Source organism: Schistocerca nitens, chromosome 8, assembly GCF_023898315.1.
Source record: "Schistocerca nitens isolate TAMUIC-IGC-003100 chromosome 8, iqSchNite1.1, whole genome shotgun sequence".
Taxonomy (NCBI): Eukaryota; Metazoa; Arthropoda; class Insecta; order Orthoptera; family Acrididae; genus Schistocerca; species Schistocerca nitens.
The window spans coordinates 397,438,288-397,454,502 of record NC_064621.1 but is presented as its reverse complement, the minus strand read 5'-3'; the positions used below and the strand labels follow the sequence as shown (position 1 = coordinate 397,454,502).

The window sequence follows — 16,215 nt, the reverse complement described above, 5'->3', positions numbered from 1 at the left end:
AAACAAAAATTAACATGGCAAGATTTTGCTTTTCAGGTGAACAAACATACTTGCGTACTGCAGTGATGATATCCAACACAAAAGTGACATATCTTGCATCTGTAATTTAGACTACCGTTGAATTCCCCCAGTACATTTTTTTGTCATACAGTAAGACCAATTTTTTTCTTGAATTATTGAGATATCTGGTGGGGTATGGGTCATATTGCAATGACAGTCTCATTAACAAAAATGAACTAAAGAGAAGCAATTCTGTCACATGTATTGAGCACATTTTTCAAAAGAGGTAGCCATATATGCTCTGGGGGCACAGCAGCTAAGGGCTTATTTGTTTGTAGCATGATTGTCACAGCTGTTGTGGTACTTAGAATTTTTCTCCGTCTATTATTTTACTTGTCTGTTTGTTGCTGGAAAACTCACTTCCGGTTGCGCAACCTTCCTGATAAGGACTTCCTGTACAGCGTTAGCAGTTGTTCTTAAAATAGATATTATGTAATCCTTCTTTCTGCAGCAACAAGGGACCTAGTATTACTAGGACCTTGTTGCAGAATAATTCCTTGTGGTCTTATTTTTAGGGTAAGGATTTAGTAACTCAATGTTAAATATTGTTTTGTTAATAATCAATACTACAAACTTTGATCTTGCTAAAAGCCGAGAAGCGATTCTTCTTAGTGTTTTAGCTCTCTGGGGCACTCTGGGATGGCCAAGTTCAAGACTATTTCATGCTTTAACTTCTTTGTAAACAGGGAAGGGTCTTCACTTAAAGATTTTTCCCATAAAAAACACTATGTTATGATTTGCATGATATGAACATTGCGACGTGAACTGTACCAGTCCATGTAATTTTTTTACCCTTTAAAAACTGATCGATATATAAGGGAAAAGCTGGCACCAGTATGACAGTTTGAATTGCCCCCTCTGTTTATTCATTGTATAGCCACTGAATTGCTATTTATTTATTTAATGGGATAATAATAATTATTAAAAGGTGGCAATTTTATTTAAGCATTGATTTTACTCTTTCGATTGTTGCGAGTCAGCGATAGTGCAATGCTGCTCGCTTTGGAAAATACACATTTTATAAGAATTATTTGGTCCAGGAAACACTTTTGCGATCACGGTTGCGATTTAGACGGTATTCGCGTAATTGTACTGATTAAAAAGTTATCGTTTCCGAAGGACGCAGGTTCGATTAAAGCTGTGTGCACTTTTGCGCGTATAATGAAAATATTCATAACACGTCACGTAACAAAAAGAAACATGCGAATCACAACTGTGATAAAACGAAGAAAATATGTGATAACATAAATGTTCTTCGCTGTTATTCAGGACAGGCTCAGATTAGACCTTGCAATTTTTAGTTATAGGAAATGACAAGACATTACACTTGGGAGATATTTGTTTTGAATAACTTGTATTTACCTTCTCTCTCTCTCTCTCTCTCTCTCTCTCTCTCTCTCTCTCTCTCTCTCTCTCCTTTCTACAGCCTTTATACCTTCACATCGATTAAGGAACTTTTCCTTTCTACCGACCAGTACGAGAACAAAATTCAGACTCAACAAAATGTCTTACATCGAATTATTACATGCTTAACCCTTAACAATCATATATAGTTTCATGGTACAAATAATGCTAATTTATTCTGTGCACTAGAAAGTCTTTGATACACTGAGCACAAAAATGAAAATAATAAAATTATAATTACATTTTTAATATCATGAATACTTCTTTAAATCATGAAAATAAGGTTTTACATTGTCGTAATATTAATTTTCATCATTGTAGCAATACAAGTTGCTTTGAATACCACTGTGTTTTACTAGGGATGGTCCTATTGTAAGGTAGTTTATTGCTGCCTTCTTCTGACCTTTGAACTGACTTGTCCAGCCAGTTACTGGGAGACCTACAATTCAATGTGGATTTTGAACAATGGTGTAAGTCATTATTTTTCACATCAAACATTGTCAGAGGTGGAAAAAGTTAAAAGTGATAAATAAAAATCCTAAGACTGATGGGTGATGGAACCAGTGAGTTTGTACAGTGATTAAAGTTTTCACGGAAGCCATGGCTTCTAACATTAAAGAATAAGCAACAATCACTATTATGAAAAGGCAAGATTGCTCCTCACCATATGGAGGATTATTTTATTTAGGATATGGCAACTTAAGCGTTCACGTTTAAGCCTGGAGATCTGTAGTAGATAAGTCTGGCTGCCAGCTCTGATACTCTAGCACCACCCAGGGGATACATGGCAGCTTATGGTGTGCTGTGGATGCGAGTATCTTCATCTTCTTCATTCTTCGTCATTATCTTCAAGGAGGAGAAGTTGAGTCACAGACAGCATCAATGAAAAGAGTGCTATACATTTGAGCTTTCTGCAAAAAGGCCTTCTTTTAAAATAGAAATCACATTCACTGCTGGGGCAGAAAGAGGAAGGGTGTAGTGCTGTTTGTGAGAGCATGCAGGGACTTGGTGGGAATTGGTAGGACTGCTTTGTGTAGTTGGGAGATTTGAAGGGAAGGAAGGTTGTTTGTGAACCTGTTTCTCCAATATTTGATATCATTCAGCTGTGACTGTCCACATGAAGAACATATTGAATTTACATATTCTTTGCCATGTATATTTTTTACTTTATCAAATGAAGATTGTGACTGGAAAACTGTAATGGTCTTCAGACATGGCACCCAGGTGTGGGGTGACGCGGCTCTAGGTTGGGGCACGCAAATTGAAGCTGCCCGATGGTCCTATAATTCTTCACTCTGTGTCCAGCAGTGTGGCTACTGTTAGTTGTAGAGAGTTGTTATCTTGACTATCTAGATCACAAGCATGGTAGAAATATTATTAAAGCTGAGCTGTGTGTCAGTAAGGTGAGTACTTGGCAAGGCAAAATGGTTGATAGTGGTATATGTGCTGCATCCTCGTTGTATTAAGCTTGCTCAGGTATGCACATCTTATTTGATGTAATTTCCACTGGTGCTTGGAAAACACCTTGAACTTACTAATCAATATAAGTACATATATAAACAGGAAGAAAATTATTTAGGCTATGTAGATTGTGGGCCACTTGTGAGGACTAACATACAACTTGTTAGGAGATAGCTGCCCTCCAGAACAGTTTTGTTCAAATGTTTAAGCTAATATTAGCATTAGTGCTTCAAGATGTCAGGATCACCGAGAAATGTGCTAGGTCCTTTCAAAAAGTGTCCTTACTCTGCATTCCAAAAGGTTTAGAGGGCCTTTCTGTGGATCAAAAATCCAGCATACACTGCAACTTAGAACCCTTTAATTAAAACAATCGAAGGGGTGAAAATGATATAATCCAAAGCCACAGAATATAAATTTGTCAGGAGAGCATTTTGAAAGTTGGAATCAATAAATCACATACCAGTTTTTCTGGGTACCCAACACAAGTAGTTTATTTCTCCAGTGTCTTAATATACCTGTGTGCACTGTTATTTTGTGAAAAAATTACATATTATTAATAAAAAAATATTTTATTGCTGGGTGACAACATTGGGCTTTGATCTGTCTCGCACTAAAAGAAGAGAAGGTTTACAAAATTGTGACCATCAACATATAACATTACGTAGAATAAAAGTGACAACATTTTTCAAACAATATAACCGGTATCTGTCACTTCTGTGTCATTTTCTTCCTTTGTTTGTTGAAGTATCCCTTTGAAACATCTTTGTTCTTTCTTGCAAATTGGAAAGGATTTTAAGTATTTCCTTGATAGCTGGAATAGGTTAAGCTCCTGATGTGCTCATCATTTTTTAGTGATATTTACAGTTCTGAATTCTTCAAATTCATTGCATTGATACTTCACTTTTAAATGTCATGGCATTCCTTCACCAAAATGAAAAGCTGTTGTTTCTGAAAATTGGAACTGAGATACACCATGATGTCATTCCTTCTTTTCAATATTTATCTGCAAATGCGTAAGATCTATAAAGCCTGCTTGCTTCATTTTAACTACTGAAAATGGCTTCTTTTTGCAGTAATCTTTAACGACTGTAATCCAACCATCACGGGTGTACTTTGTGGGTTTCTGTTCTTAACACGCCTCTCAATTTGATCGAAAACTCGGTCATAGGGCAGTCATGTGTGCCCAACTTGTGGAAACCAATGTTCAATGGTCTTAAATTTTCCTGGTTACACTAGTGATCTGTCTAGAGCCACAATTGCCCAGTTTGTGCCTTGGCCTCTGCAGTTATCACTAAGGATGTGAAGAATAGTAGCTTAAGACAGATCTATTTCTAGATATTTTATCAGACAGTTTCCTGTCTCATCAGATCCACTCTTTGCATCATCTTCCGCCACACAAAAATATGTCCCTTTCCAGACCCACAATCATGAATACCTAAATTATACATCCATAATTTCCTCTTATAGAATGCAGCCATGGACATTAGTCACAGTGTTGGGAAGGTTTGTTGTAGATCAGAGGCCATTGTAATGTGTTTATCAGGATTTTCTCTAGCTAACTTGGTAACCTGTATAATAGTAAAAATACTGCAGATGCATTGATGCGATGTGGGTCCCTTTCAGTTTTCAACCTTGTAATCATATTTTCAGAGTTGGTCAACTGTGAATTTTCGGTTCGAATCTGAAATACATCACATACATGATGTGCCCGAATGAGACAGTTTAAAACCACTATTAAAATTGGGATTGAAAAATCTCAGAGCTCTGACAACCATGCATCCATCCTTGCTACCCTCCCTGTTTTCCTTTCCCTGTTGCTTCATAACCTGGGTTGTGAGTAACTGAATCTACTTTCCCTTCTTCCCTTTCTTTCCCCTCTCTCCTCCCTGATGAAGGAACATTTGTTCCGAAAGCTAGGAACGTAAATTTTTGGTTCTGTTTTTTGTGTATCTATCGGCTGTACTGAGCTGAGGTAAGTACTGGCCAGCCCCTCTATCTCTTTGTTGGGAATATTTTAATGTTAATTGTTATTGGTTCCCCTTTGCAAATCTGGTGAAGGCTGTCATCATGACGTAGTGCCACTTATGTATTTGCCGATGGTGCTTGAGACATATCAGTACTTCCAGTGCAGTATTCATGGCACATGATGGAGCAGCTGCACAGGCATAATCACATGGCCAGCCTGCAATAACTGACAACTGAGACTGTGAGAGCCTGTAGTCTTCCTCATAGTTCATGTTGGACAGCTGCTTTGTTACCTCAAGAACCACTCTGATTCTTCACATAGTGGTATGTGTCTGCCTAAGACTAATTGAATTGTATGTATCTGCCAGCCTTATCTTCATCTTCTACCAGAGCTATATAATGTTGTGAATTCAGCATATATATTTCTCATTGTCTGCAGTTTGTCTCTTAACAGGGCATCCCATTTCACTAATAAAGACCAGTCCGCAATTGCAGATAAGCATGGTATGCCAGTAAACCCAGCTATTTTTCAGATAATATATGAAGACAGTAGCCACAAACCACAAGAGCTGGCAGTTTTATCACATCATAGCGCTATCACTCTCTGAGAAGAGTTTTATCAGAAAGAAACAGAAAAGAATATTGTTGGTTTTATGGGAACTAGCATTTGTAACTGTTTGCAGATGATTCTACTGCCCCAACGTTCATCTTGAAAAAGTACAAAATAATGGAGATTAGAGCTTATAAAAATGTGTACTGGTAATCCTTTTTCATTTCTCAATTTGTGAGTGTGATAGGAAAGGGAATGACTGTGAATGGTACAAAATAATCTCTGCCTTTCACTGTACAGCCATTTGCAGAGCATGCTTGTATGTGTGGAACATGTTTACAAAGAATCACTTGATGTCATAGCAGGCAGAAGAAACATGTAGTACAGAAACCTTATCCTGAGATTGGGTATTGTCCCCAGTCCACCACACACACACACACACACACACACACACAAAAGTCAACACTTACAGAGGAATTTCCTTGCTATCAGAGGACATGCAAAATTCTGTTACTTGCCCATGCTGGAATGATCAAGAGCCTAGTCTGAGCGTCAGGTAGGTACATACCAATTTTGTAGACTTTGATGAGAAAGTCCATCTCGATAGGCTGTGAGGTGTTGTTGAACAACCTTACTGAATTCATGGTTGACTAGTTACTGCTGCCTATAATTATGTGACATAATTAGAGCCACGATGACTTACACAAAATATAAGGTGATGTTCCTAGGATATATCTTTTAATCCTTTGAGGTCATAAGAATAGCGCAACAAGGTGATGATTCTGACTCTGTTGTTTTTCAACCGCATTCTTGAAAATATTACCTGAATCTTACAAACAGAACTAACAAAAGAACAGCTATAACCCTCTGAGAATAGGAACGAAATTTAAAAGGATCGTGTTAGATTGCCTGGCGTTTTCCATCATTGCCTTGTGTCAAACAACATAGAAACTGCTATAAACTAAACAACTTGCTAATGGAAACTGCCAGACAAATTCGCTTACAGGTGTCCTTTGAGAAGTTGAATAATAACTGTCATCAAAGTTGCCCTGTTAAAGTTAGAGACAAATTACAGACACATCAGCAAAGCAGAAAAAGTTAAGTACCTAGGGGAGATTTTTATGGAAAAGTTTTAAATGAAGAAACATAACAGAAAGAGATTGCAAACTTCAGCTAGCCTATGTGTCTTCCAGAACATCAGGATAAATTATTTTATAACTGCTCTGAAACCAGTATTTTTGCATGCAGCCCAAACCCTGTTCCTAAGTGGCAGTAAATAACTCCTTGGAGAGGTGGAGAAGAATTGGTGCAATTACAAGAATTATTTTATGGTCACATCAAATAACGGACTAAAACATTATGTGGCTTTTCCAACACAAAACCTCATTATTGTAGTTTAAAGAAGCAAAGACAACCTCCAAAACATTGGAAGTCAATTCCAACGACACTCTCAGTAGACTCCCCAAGAGATTAGATAAGATTTACTTTCATTCCAATTGATCTGTAGTGAGGAGGTCCTCCAGGATGTAGAACATGTCAGAAAAACAATAATACATGACAAATATCTACAACTGAAACAAATAAGCTAATATACCTTCCACAGGTCCCAAGTGGAATGATCGTCTCTTTTTGAACAGTGTATGAAAGAGTCATTTTACAAACACTCATTTACTAAGATTGCATTAATGCACTGAATTTAAATTTTTTTTTAATGTACTAAACATATAACTACTACAATACTTATTTACAATGAACACATTACTGCACTGAAATGGTGCAGAAGTTAGATTGTACTTATATTTACACACACACAGGCTTCTCTTAAACTGAATTTCATTGGTTGTTAAGCTTTTTATGGCTGCTGGCAAGTTATTGAAAATGTGTGTTCCTGAATAATGCACACCTTTTTGTGTACAAGGGTAAGTGACTTTAAATCTTTGTGAAGATTATTCTTATTTCTAGTATTGATTCCATGAATTGAGCTGTTGATTTGAAAAAGTGACATAATTTTAACGAAAAATTTCATTAAGGAATAAATATATTGGGAAGCAGTAGTTAGTATCCCTAGTTCCCTAAACAGGCTTCTGCCAGATGTTCTTGAGTTCACACCACATATAACTCTTATTGCACATTTTTGTGCCTGGAAAACTTTAGCTTGGCTTGATGAATTACCCCAAAAAATAATCCCATATTACATTATGGAATGAAAGTAAGCATAGTATCCCAGCTTTTTCATTTTTATATCCCCTATGTTTGACACAATTCGTATTGCAAATAGAGATTTGTTAAGATGCTTCAGCAGTTCTGTGGTGTGCTCCTCCTAGTTGAATTTATTATCAAGCTGTTATCCCAAGAATTTAACACTGTCCACTTCTTCTGTCGTACTAGTGTAGGGGCCTGTGCATTAAAATTAGTGTAACATTTACTTGTACTGCCATTTCTTCCACAGTAAAACTCAAATACACATGCTTTGTTAATTTTTTTCCCCTTCCTAATTTGTATCACTGCAGAGAAGTGTACATGAATTTCCAAATGACCTGTTTCTTGTTCTACATCTACATCCATACTCTGCAAGCCACCTGACGATGTGTGGCGGAGGGTACCTTGAGTACCTCTATCGGTTCTCCCTTCTATTCTAGTCTCGTATTGTTCGTGGAAAGAAGGATTGTCGGTATGCTTCTGTGTGGGCTCTAATCTCTCTGATTTTATCCTCATGGTCTCTTCGCGAGATATACGTAGCAGGGAGCAATATACTACTTGACTCTTCGGTGAAGGTATGTTCTCGAAACTTTAACAAAAGCCCGTACCGAGCTACTGAGCGTCTCTCCTGCAGAGTCTTCCACTGGAGTTTATCTATCATCTCCGTAACGCTTTCGCGATTACTAAATGATCCTGTAACGAAGCGTGCTGCTCTCCGTTGGATCTTCTCTCTCTCTCCTATCAACCCTATCTGGTATGGATCCCACACTGCTGAGCAGTATTCAAGCAGTGGGCGAACAAGCGTACTGTAACCTACTTCCTTTGTTTTCAGATTGCATTTCCTTAGGATTCTTCCAATGAATCTCAGTCTGGCATCTGCTTTACCAACGATCAACTTTATATGATCATTCCATTTTAAATCACTCCTAATGCGTACTCTCAGATAATTTATGAAATTAACTGGTTCCAGTTGCTGACCTGCTATTTTGTAGCTAAATGATAAGGGATCTTTCTTTCTATGTATTCGCAGCACATTACACTTGTCTACATTGAGATTCAATTGCCATTCCCTGCACCATGCGTCAATTCGCTGCAGATCCTCCTGCATTTCAGTACAATTTTCCATTGTTACAACCTCTCGATATACCACAGCATCATCCGCAAAAAGCTTCAGTGAACGTCCGCTGTCATCCACAAGGTCATTTATGTATATTTTGAATAGCAACGGTCCTACGACACTCCCCTGCGGCACACCTGAAATCACTCTTACTTCGGAAGACTTCTCTCCACTGAGAATGACATGCTGCGTTCTGTTATCTAGGAACTCTTCAATCCAATCACACAATTGGTCTGATAGTTCATACGCTCTTACTTTGTTCATTAAACAACTGTGGGGAACTGTATCGAACGCCTCGTGGAAGTCAAGAAACACGGCATCTACCTGTGAACCCGTGTCTATGGCCCTCTGAGTCTCGTGGATGAATAGCACGAGCTGGGTTTCACACGACCGTCTTTTTCGAAACCCATGCTGATTCCTACAGAGTAGATTTCTAGTCTCCAGAAAAGTCATTATACTCGAACATAATACGTGTTCCAAAATTCTACAACTGATCGACGTTAGAGATATAGGTCTATAGTTCTGCACATCTGTTCAATGTCCCTTCTTGAAAACGCGGATGACCTGTGCCCTTTTCCAATCCTTTGGAACGCTACGCTCTTCTAGACACCTACGGTACACCACTGCAAGAAGGGGGGCAAGTTCCTTCGCGTACTCTGTGTAAAATCGAACTGGTATCCCATCAGGTCCAGCGGCCTTTCCTCTTTTGAGCGATTTTAATTGTTTCTCTATCCCTCTGTCATCTGTTTCGATATCTACCATTTTGTCATCTGTGCGACAATCTAGAGAAGGAACTACAGTGCAGTCTTCCTCTGTGAAACAGCTTTGGAAAAAGACATTTAGTATTTCGGCTTTTAGTCTGTCATCCTCTGTTTCAGTACCATTTTGGTCACAGAGTGTCTGGACATTTTGTTTTGATCCACCTACCGCTTTGACATAAGACCAAAATTTCTTAGGATTTTCTGCCAAGTCAGCACATAGAACTTTACTTTCGAATTCGTTGAACGCCTCTCACATAGCCCTCCTCACACTGCTTCGTGTAACTTTTGTTTGTCTGTAAGGATTTGGCTATGTTTGTTTGCTGTGAAGTCCCCTTTGCTTCCGTTGCAGTTTTCTAACTCTGTTGTTGTACCACGGTGGCTCTTTTCCATCTCTTACGATCTTGCTTGGCACATACTCATCAAATGTATATTGTACGATTGTTTTGAACTTTGTCCACTGGTCCTCAACACTAACTGTACTTGAGATAAAACTTTTGTGTTGGGCCGTCAAGTACTCTGAAATCTGCTTTTTGTCACTTTTGCTAAACAGAAAAATCTTCCTACCTTTTTTAATATTTCTATTTACGGCTGAAATTATCGCTGCAGTAACCGCTTTATGATCGCTGATTCCCTGTTCTGCGTTAACTGTTTCAAACAGTTCGGGTCTGTTTGTCACCAGAAGGTCTAATATGTTATCGCCACGAGTCGGTTCTCTGTTTAACTGCTCAAGGTAGGTTTCAGATAAAGCACTTAAAAAAATTTCACTGGATTCTTTGTCCCTGCAACCCGTTATGAACGTTTGAGTCTCCCAGTCTATATCCGGCAAATTTAAAATCTCCACCCAAAACTATAACATGGTGGGGAAATCTACTCGAAATGTTTTCCAAATTATCCTTCAGGTGCTCAGCCACAGCAGCTGCTGAGCCAGGGGGCCTATAGAGACATCCAATTACCATGTCTGAGCCTGCTTTAACCGTGACCTTCACCCAAATTGTTTCACATTTCGGATCTCCATCAATTTCCTTCGATACTATTGCACTTCTTATTGCTATAAACACGCCTCCCCCTTCACTGTCCAGCCTGTCTCTGCGGTATACATTCCAATGTGAGTTTAGGATTTCATTACCGTTTACGTCTGGTTCAGAAGCTGTTTGCTGTTTGAAATTTTTGGTTTTGTTTAAGATTTTGTGTCGTCGTTAAACAAGTGCCCATTTAGATGAAAAGAAACTCTCTAATATTTGCACATTCTGACAAAGATTTCTAGTTAATGTCTTTGGGAGCTGCTGTTTAGAGCATGAATGTTTAGGTGATTTTTAGTGCAATGCCTAATATATGCACTCCAACTTCTAAATTTGCTTCCAAATAATGGTTTGGCTTTGCCTTTTTTATTGCCCCACATGTTTATAATTTCCATGACTACTTATTGGTTTCTCTTGTTATTTTCAATTTGATATGTACTGGCAAACATCTTGCTGTAGATTTTGAGCCTAACTATATCACATTCAAGTAATGAAACTGACAGAGGATTACACGGCAACAGGTCAGCACTGGATAGGGCTGAAACACGGAGTTCCTATAAGTGTTTTTTAGAATGGATGTTGGATACGTGAAGGAGATAGACTAAATGAAAATCTATATATTGGTATTAAGTTGATTATATGCATAGTTGTTTCCATAAATTTCTAAAATGCACGGTACTATTTAAGAATAGCAGCCACTGTTTCTCTTGGTCTACTATAGAGCTGCTATTTATGTACCGTCATGTCTATGGGATATACAGATCATTTCAAGAGAAATGGTAATATGTAAGATAGTGGCTGTATGGACAGTTACAACTTAATGTTCATACAAACATAGGTCCAATTAACTGTGATTGCTGAGGTGCAGTTATTTGCAGGTGACAATACCATTCCAGTGTGTGTGTTTGTGTGTGTGTGAAAGATGGCTAACATATGTGACTGTGATATTTGAACAGGACCATCTTTTCCTGCTGATTAAATGTAGTATTTCAAGTATTTAACCATTGTGTGAATAATGGGAAGCAGCTTCCCACTGTTGAAGACCTTCTATGAGATTACAGGGAAGTACATTTCCAACCTAGCAAGTTCTGCAAGGTAGCAGAGGCTATACAAATTCTCCAATGGAAGTGCTCTTTCTCTTGAATAACAGTTTACAGGGTGAGTTTGAAACTCTATTAACAGAATTTCAGAGGTTGTTTAGAGATATTTTCTGAGTATTTTGGTATAGGTCCCCACTGTCTCTAGTGGCTCATTATAGAGCAAGAATGTTTTACTCTGTTTGTTGTCCCAATTACCTTCGTTTCAGTGAAATCACCCCCCAAAATGTGAAAAACCTGTTATATGCAATCATCAAAATGTGCAACACAAAATGCAGAATAATGCAACAACTCTCACACTACTTACAGATGCAAAAGTACTGTGATGTGGTTGCCACAGCTGCGGTAACAGCTCAGCAACAGCATTGTCATCCACTTTTCCATCACATTACGTAAACCCATACACGAAGTGTATATTGGCCGACTCTTCATCAGTAAATATATCCATACTACTGTGTATAATTGTTAACGTACAACTAACACTGCCAGAAAAACAAACCTGAGACAGAAACAGCAGTACTTAAGAGTAAACTGGGTGTTATTGTAGGCAGCGACAAGTACTGTGATTGAATGGAATGAGTTTGTTTCCAAACACGACACATAGTGCATGCCATTGACAGTTGTGCAAATATTTTGTGTACCATGCACATAAATAGACAAATGGTAAGAAATCAAATAAAATGCTATTACATTGCAATGATCCATGGGAGACTGGTGTCCCTTGTACCAAAATATTCAGAAATTATGTCCGAACAACCTCCGAAATTTTGTCACAGTTCAGGTTCATCCTTTAGGTATTTGCTAATTACAAAGTGCTGCATTCAATAATGTTTACTTGTGTTTTAACAAACTTTGAGAGACCTGAACAGTTCTTAGTACACACTTTCCTTCTGAATATGCAAATGACAAACTTGGTGAATGTTGTGTCAATATTTGTCCCTTTTTCACCTGCAGTGGATGAAACACCAAGTGACTGATGAAGCCCAATAGTTAGAATTTTGTTGATGGTTAATTACTAATTGGTGACTGATTCCATTAAGGGCATTAACAACACTGAAAACTCAGATTGGCAGATGCAAGCAAAAATCATATTCTGTTATAGAGAGACGGTTTCAGCTATGCTTCTCGATTGATGTTTGGTGAGGTGTGATATACAGTCTATTAACTGGTCCTGTGGTCTTAAGAGTCTAACGGTACAGGAAATGAAATATAATACAAAGCCATTTGGTGATTTAATATTTGTTTATGAACACACTAAATGAAGTAGTAATAAAGAAAGTGGTTACCCCAAAGGCAGTATTTACATAGCAGTCATGTGGAGCAAGCCATTGTTCACCGTCAGTGCACTATTTTCTTACTGGGAAGAATACGGTAGTGACATTACTGTTATAGCATAGAACACATGCCGTTTACTAACAACAAAAATAGATGACACGGTGATACAAGCACAAAAATTCAGAATCCATGTAATGCCAAAAAATTGCAGACATACAACATCAATATGAACACAGAATAAAACTGAGAACAAATGTTGCGATCCAAGTATCAGCTGGGAGCATGTAGCTGCACCACTTGCGAAGGCTAGGAGTGACCCAGGCACTGCTTGTGTCAGTTGGCCATTAAACCATAGCTAAGTCATAAGTTCTCATGAAGAGGTTGGACGTCTGCTGTACTACACGTTGCTTGTGGTAGGGTTATGTAAACAAAGCGCCACCTGTGTTGCAACATGGGAAATGCTGTCTTCACTTTCCGTGTCGGATTCAGCATCTTTCTTTCCTCTGAAACGACATTTAGGGGCAAGAGCGGTCCGTCTTGTACCACCGTGTAGGGCTGGGATCTGATGACAGGCCAATGATGCAGAATCTTCAGTTCGACATCTGATGGATATTCTTGAACTGCTGTCATGGGGGGAGGTTTGGGGGGGGGGGGGAGGGGCAACTGTGAACATACCATTGAGTATGCCCACATCCTCTAACATTAGATGACTGTGGTGGCAGTGCTGTTCCGATCATTCAGAATGACAATGGAGCATTATCGGCAGTGGTCGTCCTGCAGACTGAGTGCATCCTTCTCATGGATGCTGGCTGAAGTGCCATCACCATTTTGTCTTTTAACATCCCAAAAATTTGCTCTGCTTCATAGTTTACCTGTAGATGGAGTGGTGCTGTAAGTAGATGGCAAATGTTTTCCTGACTACAAAAATAATCAAAGTGAATGAAAAGCCATTATCTGGAACAACAATTCATGGTAAGTCTTCTACGCAAAGACTGTAGCGAATGCTTTGACCATTGCGTTTGTTTTGTAGGTGCTGCTTGATGAACGGCACAGTTTGTACAGAAACATGCCATATGATTGATCACAGATTCAGCCACTGGGCAATACACATTATGTCTGTTCAAGGTTCCATTTATGTGACTCTCCAGTGCCTAATGTGCAGCAGGGAATGGTCTTTAGCAGTGAGGCTGAACATGGAGACTACTCTGGGGAATTTGTGGCTAATATAAGAATCCCATCTTCAACATCTTGACTGTCAGAACGCTGCCACTGGCCACAGCAGAGCCTTCTGCTGTCGCTGCCGGCAGTCAGCATGTTAAATGAGACATGACACAAAAATGTGCAGTAAAGCCTTTTGCTTACATTGAATAATCTTAAGTAATGTGGTGGGATTGGGAGTCTATGATGCGTAGAGGGGAAATTCTTCAAGAATGACATACCACCGTCTCTATGATAAAATTGACAACTTCCTGTTCTGGCACTGCTGGATGCTGAGATGGGGCATCAGCATTAGTGTGATGGCTCGTAGGTTTGTGAAGAGTGCAGCAATCATAAGATAGCAGGAATAGGCCCCTCTGCTGGAGAAGTTGGGCTGTTTTGACAGGTAAACTAAACACTGGACCGAATAGCCAATACAGTCTTGTGATCTTCACAAGAGAAAATTTAACTCCATACAGACAAGTGTGAAACTTAAACACTCCATACATGATGGCCAATGCTACCTTCTCAAACGGTGCATAGTTTCTGTCGGGTAGAATTCAATGTTTTAGCAATACATACAATGAGATATTAGGGTCTGTCAGTCTTCCAATGTGCAAGGACTGTCTCTATACCATACTGAAAAGCATCCCGTCATTATCGGGGGGGGGGGGGGGGGGGTATAGGGGCTAAACAAGGTGCAGATGGAAAAGCTTTCTGGAATACATAAAAAGCTTGGGCACTTACTGAAGACCTAATGAACTTGGCATCTTTTTTGCTGAGAATATTAAGGTGGTGCAAAATTTTCTCCACAAATGTTGTAATATTTTACTTTTCATTGAAAATCATCTAGACTGTTTGCGGGCATTCACTGCGTCACCTTAATGCAAATGTGCTGCTGTGTTGGTGAGGTTCCCTTTCACTGGTGGCAAACATAAGTATTCAATAGGCTTCTAGGGAAACTGACATTTCCCAATGTTACATATCAACCCTGCATTCTGCAATGTGATGTAAACCTAATGTAAATTGTACACATGTCCTTGCCTGATACAATAATTATAGCTTCCAGATAATTGGAATATGTTGGAAAGTTTCATAGCAATTTATCAAGGTGTCTTGAGGAAAATCACTTTCCTGCATTGGGTGACCATGGCATGGGTCCTCTGCAAATATTTGTTAATATCCATTCATGATTGTGGTGCTGGGACCTACACTGGACTGTGCCTATTTTAATTAATAAATATCTCATTTTAAATAACCAGGCTTAGCCAGTGGAAAATACATTGGCAAAATGTAATTTCAGATCCAAAATGAGCTGGACTCAAAGAGTGGACTTGGTACATGGTAGGCATACACTAGCAATTCATGCAGAACTTTTCACTTATGTCAACTGGATACACTCAATTCTAATCCAACTAATCAGTGATGACGATTGGCCACAATTTAAAGCGTTGTGTCTTAAAGGAGATGAGCTCCATGCTGCCTTTTTTTTAAAATTGAGTTGCTGTATCTGATGTGGAGAGAGAAGACAGCATTCTCCAGATTGTTACAAATATGTAGGTTCAGTCGCACAGACCTAACACGAGTGGCATCTTGTTCACAAGTCCATCATACAACAGCCTTACTTGTGCACTGCAGGAAACACTGACCAATCTTCAAGTTCTGCTGTCACTGTCAGTACATGATCTTGAGCTCAATGTTGCACCAGATTAATATGATTAAAGTGTCCGAAAAATGTAGGAGGGTGAAAACGGCATACAATATTAGAAAGCATCAGATTTTGGATGTTCAGCTATTTGTGCTGAGTGTGGTATGGCTAAGTTTGTTCTCTTGATTAACATGTTAGTGCAAACAGCCAATATCACACTTTTAAAAAAATTGTTCAAATTGCTCTGAGCACTATGGGACTTAACATCTGAGGTCATCAGTCACCCAGAACTTATAACTACTTAAACCTAACTAACCTAAGGACATCACACACATCCATGCCCGAGGCAGGATTCGAACCTGCGACCGTAGCAGTCGCGTGGTTCCGGACTGAAGCACCTAGAACCGCTCGACCACTGCAGCCGGCCACACTTTTAAACCATGTTTCAAAGTCTTTCTGTAG

At 39.0% G+C, this 16,215-nt stretch overlaps 1 protein-coding gene across 1 annotated transcript in view; it reads left to right on the top strand.

The window, feature by feature from the left end:
• Positions 1 to 543: 543 nt before the first annotated feature.
• Positions 544 to 16,215, top strand: part of LOC126199345 (uncharacterized) — a 150,826-nt gene continuing 135,154 nt past the window's right edge. Inside the window, exon 1 of the mRNA XM_049936206.1 lies at positions 544 to 576. The gene's annotated coding sequence lies outside the window, so the exon portion shown is untranslated. The remainder of the gene's footprint in view (positions 577 to 16,215) is intronic.